The 15,303-nt window shown below is 42.1% G+C and overlaps 2 long non-coding RNA genes across 2 annotated transcripts; one reads left to right on the plus strand and one right to left on the minus strand.

The window, feature by feature from the left end:
- Window positions 1–1,763: 1,763 nt before the first annotated feature.
- On the minus strand, window positions 1,764–9,424 carry LOC134944708 (uncharacterized). Its single transcript, XR_010181925.1, has 3 exons — window positions 9,199–9,424; window positions 2,163–2,312; window positions 1,764–2,053 (listed from the first exon to the last, which is right to left on the minus strand). It is a non-coding gene; the product is annotated as an uncharacterized LOC134944708 (long non-coding RNA).
- LOC134944709 (uncharacterized) lies at window positions 1,966–3,598 on the plus strand. Its single transcript, XR_010181928.1, has 3 exons — window positions 1,966–2,027; window positions 2,103–2,315; window positions 2,929–3,598. It is a non-coding gene; the product is annotated as an uncharacterized LOC134944709 (long non-coding RNA).
- Window positions 9,425–15,303: the final 5,879 nt, after the last annotated feature.

Consider the following 15,303-nt stretch of genomic DNA (forward strand, 5'->3'; position numbering starts at 1 on the left):
GCACTACACCCTTTTTATGGTTACTCAGAATGAGTACACATTATTCCCTTGTTATGGTTACTTAGGGGTACATTTACTAAGATTCGTATTTTCCAAAATCATGTCCAAGTTCAATCACGAATGACATCGACAGTGCAAAATTGCAACTTTTTGAATTGATTACGACTAATTTACTAAGCTGTCGTATTCGTATTTTCCGTATCTTCCGATGTCGATGTCATTCGTGCTTTTCTGCTGTAGATTGCGGCCGCGTTTGCTATTTCGCGGCCGCGTTGTTGTGTTTTTTTTACGACTGCGTCACAAGTCTGTTACGGCAGTGATTTGGAAATTGCTGCCGCGTTTTTACTCCTAAGTTTCGTTTACGTCACGCGGCCGTGATTGGTTGTATTCGTGAAGGAGGAGTGTCTGTGCATATTACTATAAAACCGCCCCAAACACTCCGCACCTCGTGGGTTTAGCTAGTGGAGAGGAGAGAGGAAGGTGTATTTGGAGTTGGTGAGTTTGGTGGAGTTTTTGGTGGATTTGGAGAGGAGTTTGGTGATTGTTGAGTGCTGTACTGTGTGTGTTAGTAGTCTTGTCATATTTGTAGTATTGTTTTTTTTCACAGTTTGTCAATTTTTTTGTCCTTGTTTTTTTTTTACAGTCTTTTGTCATTGTTTGTGAGTGAGTGAGTGAGTGAGTGAGTGAGTGAGTGAGCGTGTGTGTTGGCTGTGTGGTGTGTAGTAGGAGTAGTGGAGGAGTGTGTTTTGTGTTTTGATTTTTCAGTGTTTTTTGTTGTTTGTCATGTCCGACTCAGAGGTCAGTGTGGTGACGGAGGTTAGTGAGGTGGAGGCTGGTAGTGAGGTGGAGGCTGGTAGTGAGGTGGAGGCTGGTAGTGAGGTGGAGGGGGGTAGTGAGAGGGAGGAGGTTAGTGAGGAGGAGGAGGAGGGGGTGCCTGTTGCTGTATTTTCCAGTGATAGTGATGGTGTTGTGGCTCCGCAGCCACGCACCACTACCAAGACTGGCAGGAATATAAAGTTCAGCTATGCTGAAAACATGGCTTTGGTGCGTGAGCTGATGAAGCACCATCGCCAATTGTTTGGTCAGGATGCTGGCAAGGTGTCCTCCCGCAGGAAGTCTGTCCTGTGGGGTCAAGTAATACTTGCTGTGAATAGTGAGGGTGTGGTGAGGCGGACTGAGGACACGTGCCGCAAGCGGTTTTATGATATTAAGCGGCGTGTCAAGGCCAAGATGGCCAAAGAGGCCAAATCGGCACGTAAAACCGGAGGTGGGCCACCTTTCCGTGCAAGCTATCGGGACTGGGAGGAGCCTGTGCGGGCATTGATTCCTGTAGAAGTGGTGTCTGCTACTCATGTCCGGGATTCGGACCGACCCACGCAGGATGGTAAGTTTGATTTGTTATATTGTTTTTAAAATGTCTGCAAAATGTAGATAATGTCATTTTTAAAGGGTAAAGGATGCATACTTTTTTTAAAAACATATTGCAGGCCTATGCTCCCTTAAGGTGTGTTTGTGTTTAGAATGTGCTTTTTTCACCTTGCCTAGGCTATTTGTTCAATTAAATTTAGTGCAAAAACATGTGCACTGTTTTTTATAAATTAAAGCGAATTTTTTTTTTTTTTTGGCGATAATGCTTGAACATGTGTGTTGTCTGCTTTTTTTAAAATGGTTTTTTTTTTAAAAAAAATCAGAAAAGCGGTGCAATTTTTGCAACATTACATTTTAAAAACATTTGCAAGTAGTCAATCTCTGCAATATCTGAGTCAAAATTCAAAAATGTAACATATTTATTGTGTGCCACATCATGTACATTTGGATATTCAACTCAAAATCATGAAGCTAGAAGCTCTTAAGCTTAAATAATTTGTTTAAACAATACCTAATAGATGGTTACAGTACAATAATGCTTTGCAGTGGTTGTTTTTACACAAAGCATGGTAATAATGTTTGGGTCAATTTTTCAACAGTCACACAGACCAGCCGCCCAGACAGGCCTCAGACAAGTCAGGATGAGGCTGGGATTGCAGGTAAGTCTTCACTGTAGTCACATATTCTGAAAACACATAGAAGTACAAAATATTAATTTTTTTATTTGCACATAGGTTCTGCTTCTGGAAGCCGACCTCCTGTAAGGCGCCCATCACAGGGCTTGGGCCACTTACCCAGGAGGCCAAGTAAGACACGGCGTCTTGGCTCGGATTCTGCGGCTCCATCATCCCCACCCAGGCGAAGACTTTCGGCAGTGTCACCCCAGCCACCACTGGCACTATTGGCGAGTTCTCAGAGTGATGAGCCCCGATCACCTCAGTTATCTGGTGAGTAAAATCAGAAATTAAACACATAAGCAATAATATACACAGTACAGTTAATATGTTGTTAGTTGGTTTGGAGTTTACATGTTTTCCAGAACAAGCAATGTGTTGTTCCGTCTTCAATTGCTAAAGGTGCTTTAAAAATATTATATAAGGTCTTAGTGGATGTTCTCGACAACATCTTTTTTTGAAAAGTTCTATTTTTTAAAAACTAAGCACACACACGTGCACATTTAATAAAAATATGAATACAATTAAATATAAAAAACAGTATCCACAACATTATAGTGTTCACACATCGCCCCTGTCCAGTATGTAGATGGCTTACTTGCTCGGCTCCTCTGGACTATACAGGTAAGTAGTCTATATCGTGGTCAGGGGAGGGAATCTAACAGTGTAATGCTGTGGAGGGGAGTTAGTTAGGTGAGGATTATGCAAATCTGTCTATGTTTGCGCCTGTGTTGGTATATATTTTTTATTAGCTAAAAAACATTATAAGTTGTTAAAATCAAGTGTAAAACATTCAAAAATGGAGTATTATGAATGTAGTAATGTGTAGCATTAGCCTTGATAAAAATAAAAAAATAAAACATTGCATGTTGCCCACCCCATACAGAGCACAGCTTGATGGCCGACGTGGACCAGCAGGGCCAAGACCAACAGGCAACCATCACACTGCAACTTACACCTGTTGACCCAAGCCAGCCAATACAGTTGCAGGATTTCCCCCAAGCATCCATCAGTCCACAACTGGCACAAGCTCCGCCCCCAAGCCAAATTCCAGATGATTTTTGGGCCAGTTGGACAAGCCAACAGGCCCAAAGCAATGCCAGCCTGATCGCACATACACAACACCTTGCCAGTCTGCCCCATCATCTACCGCGTATTAGTCGCAACTCGGGCAGACTGATAGTACAAGTAGGGCGAATGGCTACCTCAATGGAGCAAATTAGGGCTGACAACAGCCAAATGCTTGCACATTTATCCCGCATCATAGATGAGCAACAGCGCCATCAGCAGGCACTCGTTCAGCTCATTCAACACAATCAAGTGGTGAATGAGTCCTTATCCAGGATTGTAGCCAGCCACACTGCTACTAACACTCAGCTGATTGCAAGCCTAAATAATTTGAGCAGCAATATTTCACTGATGGGAGCTCAGCAAGTAACCTCCAGCTCGGGGACCACGACCCCTATCCAAACGCCAGTAACCTCCCCTGTTCGGCGTTCCTCAAGAGCACGTGCCAGTGAGCCAGCACCCAGCACACACAAGCGCAAAAAATAACAACAATGTTATTTGACAAATAAAATTTTGTATTTGACAAACACACAACTTCCTGTGTCCGTCTCCAACATTGTCGAAGCTGCTCTGTATGTATGTATGTTTTTCATGGGTAATGACTGAAAATGTATTTTTAGCATAAACTAAGCACAATGTACACACCACTATAAACAACAAACAGTAAGTTACAAAACACACAATAGAAAGTAGTGCAAAGTGTTTAGTCAAGGATAATTACAGCCTAATAAAACTGACCTGAAAAATATCGCATGATCACTTCTTGACGTACTGTACCTGCCTCCCTACATTTGTACTCACACTGTCACCAGATGGATCTAACTCCTCTGCTTGCTGACTGCTTTCTCCCTCATCATGTGCCAGATGTTGACTTAAACACAGATTATGGAGAAAACAGCAGCAGAACACAATTCTAGTCACCTTTGAGGGACTATACAACAAAAGGCCGGCAGATTTATCCAGACACCGAAAACGTGACTTCAGCACACCAAAACATCTTTCTATCACATTCCGCGTAGCCTTATGTGCATGATTGTAACTGTGTTCAGCAGGAGAATCAGGTTGGGACAATGGAGTAAGGAGCCAAGAGTAGCAGCCGTAACCCCCATCACCTGAAAAACATATATAGTCAACATTAGTACATATGTTAGATTATTCTTTCACCTCATCCAAACTCTAGTTTGTGGTTAAAATACATACACACAAAACATTTTAAACATACCCAACAGCCAGCCATCAGGCATTTGTCCATCCTCAAATTTATCAAAGAGCGATGACTGACTGAGGATGAAGGAGTCATGGCAGCCACCAGGGTAACCTGCAACAACACTCATAATTTTTATGTTTGCATCACAGACCACCTGGACATTAGTTGATTGTGCCAGATGCCTATTAGTATATATATATTGGCGGCCCTTAGGTGATCTCAGCTGAACGTGTGTGCAATCTATGGCCCCCAGCACATTGGGCATGCCAGCAAGCTCATAGAAAGCTGCCCTGACAGCACTCCACTCCGACTCCTCGGTAGGGAAGCAGATTGAGGCTTTAATGTGTGGCTCCAACACATCCAAAACCTGAGTGGACATTAAAGAAGCTAAGGTGAGTGTCATGTTAGGTATTCTCTACAATACTGTGTTGTTTCAACTTCCAGAAGCAACACTTAGACATAACCGCATATGTATTTTTATACTCACCTGCATCAAATATCTTGAAAAGGTGGGCTGTGAGATACCAATGACGTCGCCTGCCACAGCCTGGAAGCTCCCAGTAGCCATAAAGTGTAACACAGCCAGGAGTTTGTGCAGGCCTGAGACAGAGCGTGAGCGTGCTGTCTCAGGGTCTATGCCCAGTTTGACAAGGTCATACAGGTGGAAAATGTTGTTTCTATTTAGGCGGAACATCTGTATGACCCTATCATCGGACAATGCATTTAAGTTTAAACGCCCTCTAAAAAAACGAGGCTGGCGCAGCCTCCGCGGTACCTGGACAACCTGTTGACCATGTTCACTTACCTGGGCCTGATTCCTGGAAGCCTCATGGAGCAGTCTAAGGTATCCCACAGCAAACAAAAAATCAGTGCCACACACCACAGCCGCCATTTCAGAGTGAGAGAAGTTCAGAATGTGTCTGAAACACTTTTATAGGGCCAAACATTCACGTGTGAGTAATGGATAATTGAGTACACATGTAAACGCGGTTTTCAAAGGCTGGCGCGTTTTTTTTTAGGAAAAAAATACGATTTGTAATTTTTCGCGGCCGCGAATGCATTTTCGCGGCAGCAATTACAATTACGAATGGTTAGTAAATGACCGAGATTCATATCTAAACAGGCGTAATTTGACCGATGGTGTATTCATTCGTAATTTTTAACTTGGACTTGCAAAAAATTACGAATGCCCTCATCACTGCCGTGATTAGTGTTTAGTAAATTACCGAGATGACACTTTGAAGAAAAAACGCCATCTCGGTCAAAATCGGGACCTTAGTAAATTTACCCCTTAGAATGAGTACGCACTGTTTCCTTGTACGAATATGTTGTTACTTAGAATGAGTGCACACTATTCCCTTGTGTGAAGATATGGTTACTTAGAATGAGTGCACACTATTCCCTTGTCTATAGGTGAGTATGCACTATTCCCTTGTGTGTAGATGAGTATGCACTATTCCCTTGTGCAAAGGAATGGTTACTTAGAATGAGTGCACACTATTCCCTTGTGCAAAGGTATGGTTACTTAGAATGAGTACGCACTATTCTCTTGTTATGGTTACTTAGAATGAGTACGCACTATTCCTTTGTTGTGGTTACTTAGAATGAGTACGCACTATTCCCTAGTTATGGTTACTTAGAATGAGTATGCACTATTCCCTAGTTATGGTTATTTAGAATGATTATGCACTATTCCTTTGTTATGGTTACTTAGAATGAGTACGCACTATTCACTTGTCTTTTATGAGTGTGTGGATTACACACTGCTGACGGAATTTACCGAGTCCTAAAACTAAGTAACATATAAAACATAAACACCATGCTTATGCAATGTCTGGAAAATTGTACAATTGTGACAAGAGATAAAGTACATCTGGCAGCAACAAAAGCCATAATGTGACCTTTTACCTTTACGCCATACGCCAGTGAGGAGCAATCTCATACATTTCAGGGTCCAGCCCTCTAACCTTCAAAATTGGCCCACATGACCCTTAATCTCAGCAACAAGATAAAACAATACATTTACTCAACGAAAAAGGCACCTATCTTTAATAGAACAGCTACAGTATAACAAACAAATCTGACATTAAAGCAGGAAGGGACTAAGGGCCAACGATAAAGGCCCAGAGAACCTTATGTGGCACTATGGCTCAGTGGCGTGCAGTGAAGTCAGTGGCCGGGGAGGCACTGCCTAATTCACGCCAAACCCCCCCCCCGCGCCCCCTCGGTGTGGTGTTCCCCTGCAATCATATTAAACACCCCCCCAAACCAGTCGGCCCAGGGATAGAATTTATCTGAAAGTGGGAAGCCCCACCACCCCAATCACCTCCGTTCCTGCTCACCGCCGGACGCCGTCCCGGGACTCTGTCGAGAATGGAGGTGATTGTAAGTGTAAATTTGTTTTTCTGCACTTGAATTTGTTATCCTGATGATGGGGTATCATTCCCCGAAACGTTGACGTGTTTGCACTGATGTGTGTGCACTAAAGTATCTCACCGTATTACGGGGGTCATTCCGAGTTGTTTGCTTGTTGCCGATTTTCGCTGTGCTGCGATTTGTTGCTAATTGCGCATGCGCAAGGCACGTAGGGCGCATGCGCTTAGTTATTTAACTAAAAACTTAGCAGATTTGCTGTGGATTCTGCGGCGCTTTTCAGTTGCACTGCTGATCGGTGAATGATTGACAGGAAAGTGGCGTTTCTGAGTGGTAACTGAGTGTTTTCCGGGAGTGTGCTAAAAAACGCAGGCGTGTCAGGGAAAAACACGGGAGTGTCTGGAGAAACGGGGGAGTGGCTGGCCGAACGCAGGGCGTGTTTGTGACGTCAAACCAGGAACTAAACGGACTGAGCTGATCGCAATCTGTGAGTAGGTCTGGAGCTACTCAGAAACTGCAGGGAATTATTTAGTAGCAGTTCTGCTAATCTTTCGTTCGCTATTCTGCTAAGCTAAGATACACTCCCAGAGGGCGGCGGCCTAGCGTGTGCAATGCTGCTAAAAGTGTCTAGCGAGCGAACAACTCGGAATGAGGGCCTACATGCCTTGGAGTGCCGCCTCATTTTTTGCATATGTGAAGGGGGTCGCTACACCTCAGGAGGGCAGACAAGCCAGGTTACAGATTGGGGTGAAGGCTGCCCTATTGGTATGCCGGGTTCGTATCGTTATATAGTGTATCCAACCAGAGTCAAAGTGTGCTGGGACTTCTAGTTCCACAGCCAGCTGCAGTGTGACATTATGTGGGACAGGTATAATTTCCATCTGAGAATGGTCAGTTACTTGCATCTCCCAGTACAGACGGGTAAGTGCCGGAAGGATAACCCCTAATGTAGCTGACATCTGGTCACTCCCCTGAGGCTCTTAGTGGTACAAGAGCGGTCTGTAGTGGTGCATTAGCTGCCATGCCTGCTTGGATCCGAGCACTGAGCTGCGGGGAGAGACCCTTCGCTTAAGTATGACAATACTATCAGCCCCATGCTGGAAAGATACAGGCAGACAGAGAAAACAATCTATTTGCTCAATAATGTTGTGTAATCCAGTAGCCGTCTCAGAAAAAAAATAACTCTGGTTTATAAAACAACAATTAAATAAAACTTCAGAAAAGGCTGTGCTTTTAATATATAGAACATAATAAATCACAATGTTTCACTTGAAGCCAGATACTATAGGAGGAACATTGTACCAGTAAATACATTATGCTAGAAAGTGCAGTGATTCTTTCACACAGCTGCCTGGATAACACACACTCACTATATTATTTTTATTACCAGTTATTTATGTAGCGCACACATATTCCGCAGCGCTTTACATATATATTTATTTTTATATATATATATATATATATATATATATATATAACATTAATACACCCCACATTCAAAGATAACATTAGTAGACACCCTGCCACCCACAACAATAATACTGTATATCACCACGACACATAGCATTAACACATCTACATACTGTACCACAGTAACTCTCCTAGAGAACATTAATACTCCCCCACATCACATTATTCCCTCCTAGCAAACATAAATACACCCCCACAGCATAATACCCCACCCTAGAGACACTTCAGTACACCCCACAGCACAATACCCCACCCTAGAGACACTTCAGTACACCCCACAGCACAATACCCCACCCTAGAGACACTTCAGTACACCCCACAGCACAATACCCCACCCTAGAGACACTAAGTTCAGTACACCCCACAGCACAATACCCCACCATAGAGACACTTCAGTACACCCCACAGCACAATACCCCACCCTAGAGACACTTCAGTACACCCCACAGCACAATACCCCACCCTAGAGACACTTCAGTACACCCCACAGCACAATACCCCACCCTAGAGACACTTCAGTACACCCCACAGCACAATACCCCACCCTAGAGCCACTTCAGTACACCCCACAGCACAATACCCCACCCTAGAGACACTTCAGTACACCCCACAGCACAATACCCCACCCTAGAGACACTTCAGTACACCCCACAGCACAATACCCCACCCTAGAGACACTTCAGTACACCCCACAGCACAACACAAGTTAACACACCTCCTAGTTAACATTAATACACTGCCTCCACGGATACTTAACCTTGAAATGAGATCTCAGGTCAGGAGGCAGGTGTCAGAGGAGAAAGAAGGGGAAAGGTTTTGGGACAGCAGGGAGCCAGAGCACATCCTCACTGCAGTGTATCCAACTGAGAGAGGGAAAACCCAGCATACACCAAGCAGCAATGTATCAGATGCCAGGCCAGACCCCTCCCCCCCCCAAAAAACAAAAATAAAACCAGCCAGCTCCTCAACTCATGGCTTTCCTTCCCCCACCCACAGCTAGTACTGTGCTAAGCTTCCTCAGTACCATAGTGTACTTACAAAGCATGGCTGTCTTCTTTCTGCTGTCATGGTTCCTCTGAGGCATCGTCGCTTCATCCTTACAACATGAGTGCGACACTGCCAAGAGCCGGATGCAGAGCTGCCTGGACTGTGGAGAACATTGCAGGGGTCATCTGCGCCGGCCCTTTGCAGAAGGAAGAGCACCGGGCACTGTCTTCACCTATGCTGAATGCAAGTCAGTATTGGCAGCGTGCAGCGCCCTCTAGTGGCCGGACCTGACTGAGGCACTAATACTAGTGCCGCTTCTCATGCTTTTTTTAATGGGCTTTCACAGCCCGGAGCTTGGCCCCGCCCCCCACTTCAGCTCCTTCAATATTGTCAGTGGGAGGCAGTGCTCTTTCTGCCTCCCAAACATATTTGTCTGCATTTGCACTGCTATATGATTAGAATAATACAAAACAGATATTAATGACACAGAATATGTGTTAAAAATATCTTCTTTGTATTTTTTTTTTAATCATTAATGACAGGGGAGGCACTGCCTCCCCTGCCTCCCCTGACTGCACGTCCCTGCTATGGCTCCATTACCCATCACTGCCATATACAGTATAATGCCTGCTATACGTGGTTAACATAGGATCGCGGTCAGTAGTGCCGAGAGAGGAGGGGAGGGGTACAAATTACCCTGGCCCAGGTCTGATGGAGGGGCCCAGTAAGGACCCAGTGGGGGCCCCAAGCTTCCTCCCCCTTACCTGGCAGCAGCAGCTACAGCTCTTCTCCTAAGCCCAGCACACGCTGCTGACTGCTGGGCTGGAGTGTGGCCATGGTGGTGCTCAAAATACAATTTTTTCAGTATTTTTTCAAAGGGTGCATGCCCACGCCTCCTGTGAATAGGCCACACCCCCATAAAAGTACCTGGGCCCAGCCAGGCTCTCTACTGCCCTGATCAAGGTACAGTATATATCAAGTGTCTAGGTATAGATTTGCAGGGTGGTATTTGTATTTGTTATAAAAAAAAATAAAAATACTTGAAACTTTGTGGATTAGGAGTCTAAGATGACATGAATGGTGATGGAAAATATGGAAGGGACTGGCTGAAACCTTGTGGATCTTGTTGTACTTCCTACATATAGTCTAGGTACATTTGGGTTCTTACTATTGTGCACATATAGAAAAACAAGTATCATGGGAAGGCATATAAATGAACTGGCTGGAGAGTGCACATATTAGAGGCATTCCTGGATATAAGTGGCCATACAGCCAGTGCAAGCCTTAGGGCTGCCCTCACCACTAGAACACACTGACACAGCCTGCTGTTTCTTATGTTGGCAGGCAGGAGCTGAGGGAAGCCACCTTGGCTTCTCATACTGGGAGTATGGCTCTTGGGCGTGACATCATAGCCACATGCCACACTTCCTGTTCAGCACTAACATGGAGAGCAGAAGAAAGCAGCTTCATGAAAGTCACTCATGAAAGCGGCCAGCGCTCTAAGGTTGAGGTGCCAACGAAAACATTGACACCCTAGTCTTGCCTGGGTATCTGGTCTATAGATCTACACTAAAACATTCTACAGTCAATAGGTCGACCACTAATAGTAGACATGCATTAGGTCGACAGGGTCAAAAGGTCGACTGGGTCAATAGGTTGACATGACAATGGTAGACACAAGAATTGTTTCCCTTTTTTCAACTTTTTCATACTTTACCATCCACGTGGACTACGATTGGGAATAGTAACCTCTGCCGAGCTCAGCGGTAGCGGAGCCCAAAGTTCGCTCGCCATGTGACGTGGTACACTAATGGGGCTTGTTTGTGGCAGAAAAGTGACAAATTCCCCCCAAAAAAATGAAAATTGTGTATACGTGTTTTGTGTCGACCATTTCCATGTTGACCTTTTAACCCTGTTGACCTTTTGACCCTGTTGACATTTTCTACTGTCTATTTATTCTATGTCGATCTTTGACCCAGTCGACCTAATGAATGTCTACCATTAGTGGTAGACCTATTGACTATAGACCTTTTTAGTGTAGATCTAATAATCCACACCCATTTTGCTTAATGGCATGGCCAGCCTGGCGACCATATTTTTTCTAACCACAAAAGGATTTCAACATAATCTCATTGGGTGTGGTTCAATAGATCTACAATAAAAAAAATAGGCAGTCAATAGGTCGACCCCAAATAGTCAGCATGCTAAAAGTCGACAGGGTAAAAAGGTCGACATGGAAAATGTACACAGTAGAGACAGTCAACTGGTACAAAAGGTCGGCAGGGTCAGAAGGTCGACATAAAATGGTTGACAATTTTTTTTGTTTGGTTTTTGTGTCATTTAGTATGTTTCACCATATCTAGGCCATATTAGTGGAAACGTGTACCCTCACGTGCTTGCATCGCTCGCTATACTTTGGGCAAGGTTACTATTGCTAATCATAGTCCACGAGGATGGTAAATGATGAAAAAGTTTAAAAAATGTAAAATTATTTTTCAAAAAATTGTCAACCATTGTCATGTCGACATTTTGAACCTGTTAACTTTTTGAACCTCACGACTTTAAGCACTATACCTTTTACATGTCAACCTTTTGACCCTGTCAACCTTTTGCATGTCGCCCAGTTGGGGTCGACCTATTGACTATCTTTTTACTGTAGATCCATCAACCAGATACCACTTTTAATATGGTGCAAGATGGATGGATTTAATACCACATTCTGTGCCCAAGTTAGCACTTAGGGGCAGATATATCAAGCCTTCTAAGGAGTAGAGAAGTTGCCCATAGCAACCAATCGGCTTTGAGGTAGCATTTATCATGTACATGCTATAGAATGATAGGTAGAAGCTTATTGGTTACTATGAGCGACTTCCCCTTTTCTCCATCTTTAGAAGCTTGGACACATCTCCCCCTCTGCCTCATTGGTATTATCAAGCGGACATACATGGGTGCAATGACAGGGTATATTTTCCTTATTGGAGAAATGGAGGGATACACACAATAGGATTTGTTTTTTTTTGTTTTTTTTTTGCCAAATAAAGAATCTTGAGAGAAGAAATGTGAATGATGTTATTGCGATGGGGGCAGGTAAAGGGAGAACATTTATTTTTTTTTAATTTAAATATAACATTTCCTTATTTTTGGGGCATAATTACAGGAAAGATCTGCAGTTTGTCTCTCAGCAATCTGAGGCTTGTGAATTCCCCACTTCGACCAAGAAACAGCCCCTTAAATTATAAATTCTTTAATTTTTTTAAACAAAAAACATTCCCCTGTACTGTGGTCTAATGTGAGTGACTGCACACGGGATTCTTTGGTAAGAAAGGCCGCCTGTCATTGTAAGCATTGCGCAACCTTGTAACAATCAATATGAGGCGGCTTAGAATGTAGTAGATGAAAGAAGAGCACCATTATGTATTTATTCATCTCTCTCAATCTTACTATTAATCTTTTTATTCTATATTGCCGTGATCGGTGTCTATCTGAACACCTTCATCCATTCATCTGATAAAATATATGGGTTTTAGCTTTGAAATGTGGAACCTCCCTCTTGCTGCTGTAATTGCTGTGACCTGTTCTGCGTTCATCCAGAGGCAACATGATGCGTTCCTGCTTGTGTCTGATTCATTATTTCACGCTGGTGGCTTATTGAAGCCTGGGCCGGGTATAAGTAGATAACATTATGACGCACACACTCATCTGCATATAAATTGAGCTAATCAGTAATGCAAATTGCAATCATGGAGAGATGTGAAAAGCGACCATAATTGTATGAATGTGACAAGAGCTTAGTTCAAACCGTTTCCATTGTTCTTTTCTCAACTCGCTGAAATTATTTGCATCAGTGATTTAGATAAGGAAATATACAGATTTTATTTCCAGCCAAACCTAATTGGGACACTACACTGCAAAGCTTCTCCCAGTCCCCATATCTTGTTTATTGAATGATTTTATCTGATTAATTAATCAATCTGATGAATTGTGAGTTTGGGTGAAACTGAAGAGAACTGAAATGTGAGACGTGTAACAGACAACACGGTAATACTGACTGAAAAGTAAACAGAAATAAATCATATGGCAAACAGTATTATGTGTAAAATGGGATCACAATAAAATATAAATAAGACACTGTTTGGAAAACCGCACACAGGGCGAACCAAGTCAAACTCCTCTTTTATAATGGTTATTAGCGTATTTTTCACTGTTCTCTATGACCTGCCGCCAACCATTGTCAGCCACCACAGAAGGGGATTGTGGGTAATGGCATACTAAGAAGCACAACAAACATGTCACTTTATTGCTTCTTATCTGGTTTGTTGTTGGAATTTTTCTTTTTTTTTAATGCACAGTTACATTTGGATTCATTCAGAATGTTACTGCATATACAGCGAATCAAGACAGCCATCTAGTGTTGTACCTGGGGATCTTGAAAAGAGCTTTGACTGGATGCATCGAGGACAATGGTGGGTCTCCATCAGCCAGTTCGATGGCTGTAATCCCCAGAGACCAGACGTCACAGCGTACATCATAGGAGTAATCATATTGTTGTTCACATGCTATGACCTATTGGGGAGATCAGAAGAGAGACAGAGAGTAGCAGACACTTGGTAGCATGGAGCTTATCATACTACATAACACATTATATTTTATGCTGATGTATAATAGCATTACTGTGCTGGATATGGATTTCTTTGTTACAAATGATTCGGTATTTAAAATTGTTAGCAAACCATTGGGGGTTTTTTGCTTTTTTTTTGTTTTGTTTTGTTCTGAAATATATTAATGTTTGCAAACTTAATAACACTAATTGGCAATAATACCAATACATATTTACTTATAAAGTGCAGTGCTTTGCAACTGGTCCATTATAAGTGGACTTTTATTAATAATAATAATAATAATAATAATAATTATTATTATTATTATTATTACAGGTTGAGTATCCCATATTCAAATATTTCGAAATACAGAATATTCCGAAATACGGAATTTTTGGAGTGAGAGTGAGATAGTGAAACCTTTGTTTTCTGATGGCTCAATGTACACAAACGTTGTTAAATACACAAAGTTATTAAAAATATTGTATTAAATGACCTTCAGGCTGTGTGTATAAGGTGTATATGGAACATAAATGTATTCTGTACTTGGACTTAGGTCCCATCGCCATGATATCTCATTATGGCATGCAATTATTCCAAAATATGGAAAAATCTGATATTCAAAATACCTCTGGTCTCAAGCATTTTGGATAAGGGATACTCAACCTGTATTATTATTATTATTATTATTATTATTATTATTATTCATCTTTTTCTATTATGCCAAATATCCTGAAGCACTGTGCAATCAGGGGGTGGGAGACTGAAGATACAAAGATTGAAAAATATAATAATAAATAACAATTAAAACGTGAGCTGGACCTGCTCACTAGAGCTTACAAGCTGAATGACTACCGAATACAATGCACAAGAATAAACAGAAATAAATTATATTTATAATAATATAGTTGGATTTCAATACAAGATATAGATTAGTTCTCTTGCAGAGAACATGTGTAAGTAGTGCAAGCAGCGTGCTGGAAGACGTCCACAGTCTGATCGCAGGAGCAAACACAAGAGGGTAGCCACATCCCCATATGCATTTACTTGTTTTTGCTAACATTAAAGAACAGTAGTAAAACGCACAGGTAAGCAGGTTATATTACATCTTGTCACCAAAACCCATTTTCTAGCTTTACTCATTATTTTTATTTATTTTGTCAGTAGCCCCATGCTGCATTAAATTTTCAAAGTTTGAACATTGGATGTAAAGCGTTTGTCCATGATAATGTTCCTGTTATAAACATAATAACCACATTTTCATATACTGGATGATATTTTCTATTTACTGTACATTTTTAATCTATGTAATGTATCATTTAAAATGCAGTCTACCAATCCTGTGGGAACCAGTGTCTCAAACAATTGGCCACAAAGTAATGTTTATGGTTATCTGCAGAGTATGACAGCAGACACAACTACATTATATGGAAGCAAATGCGGAAAAAAAAAAATGTTTCCGGAAAAGGTACAATATTAAACAATAAAAACAAAACACCTTAAAGGAATCAACAAGTCATATAGCTCTCAGTTTTAATGAAAACAAATTATTGGTAAG

Source organism: Pseudophryne corroboree, chromosome 7 (genome assembly GCF_028390025.1).
Source record: "Pseudophryne corroboree isolate aPseCor3 chromosome 7, aPseCor3.hap2, whole genome shotgun sequence".
In the NCBI taxonomy this organism is placed as follows: Eukaryota; Metazoa; Chordata; class Amphibia; order Anura; family Myobatrachidae; genus Pseudophryne; species Pseudophryne corroboree.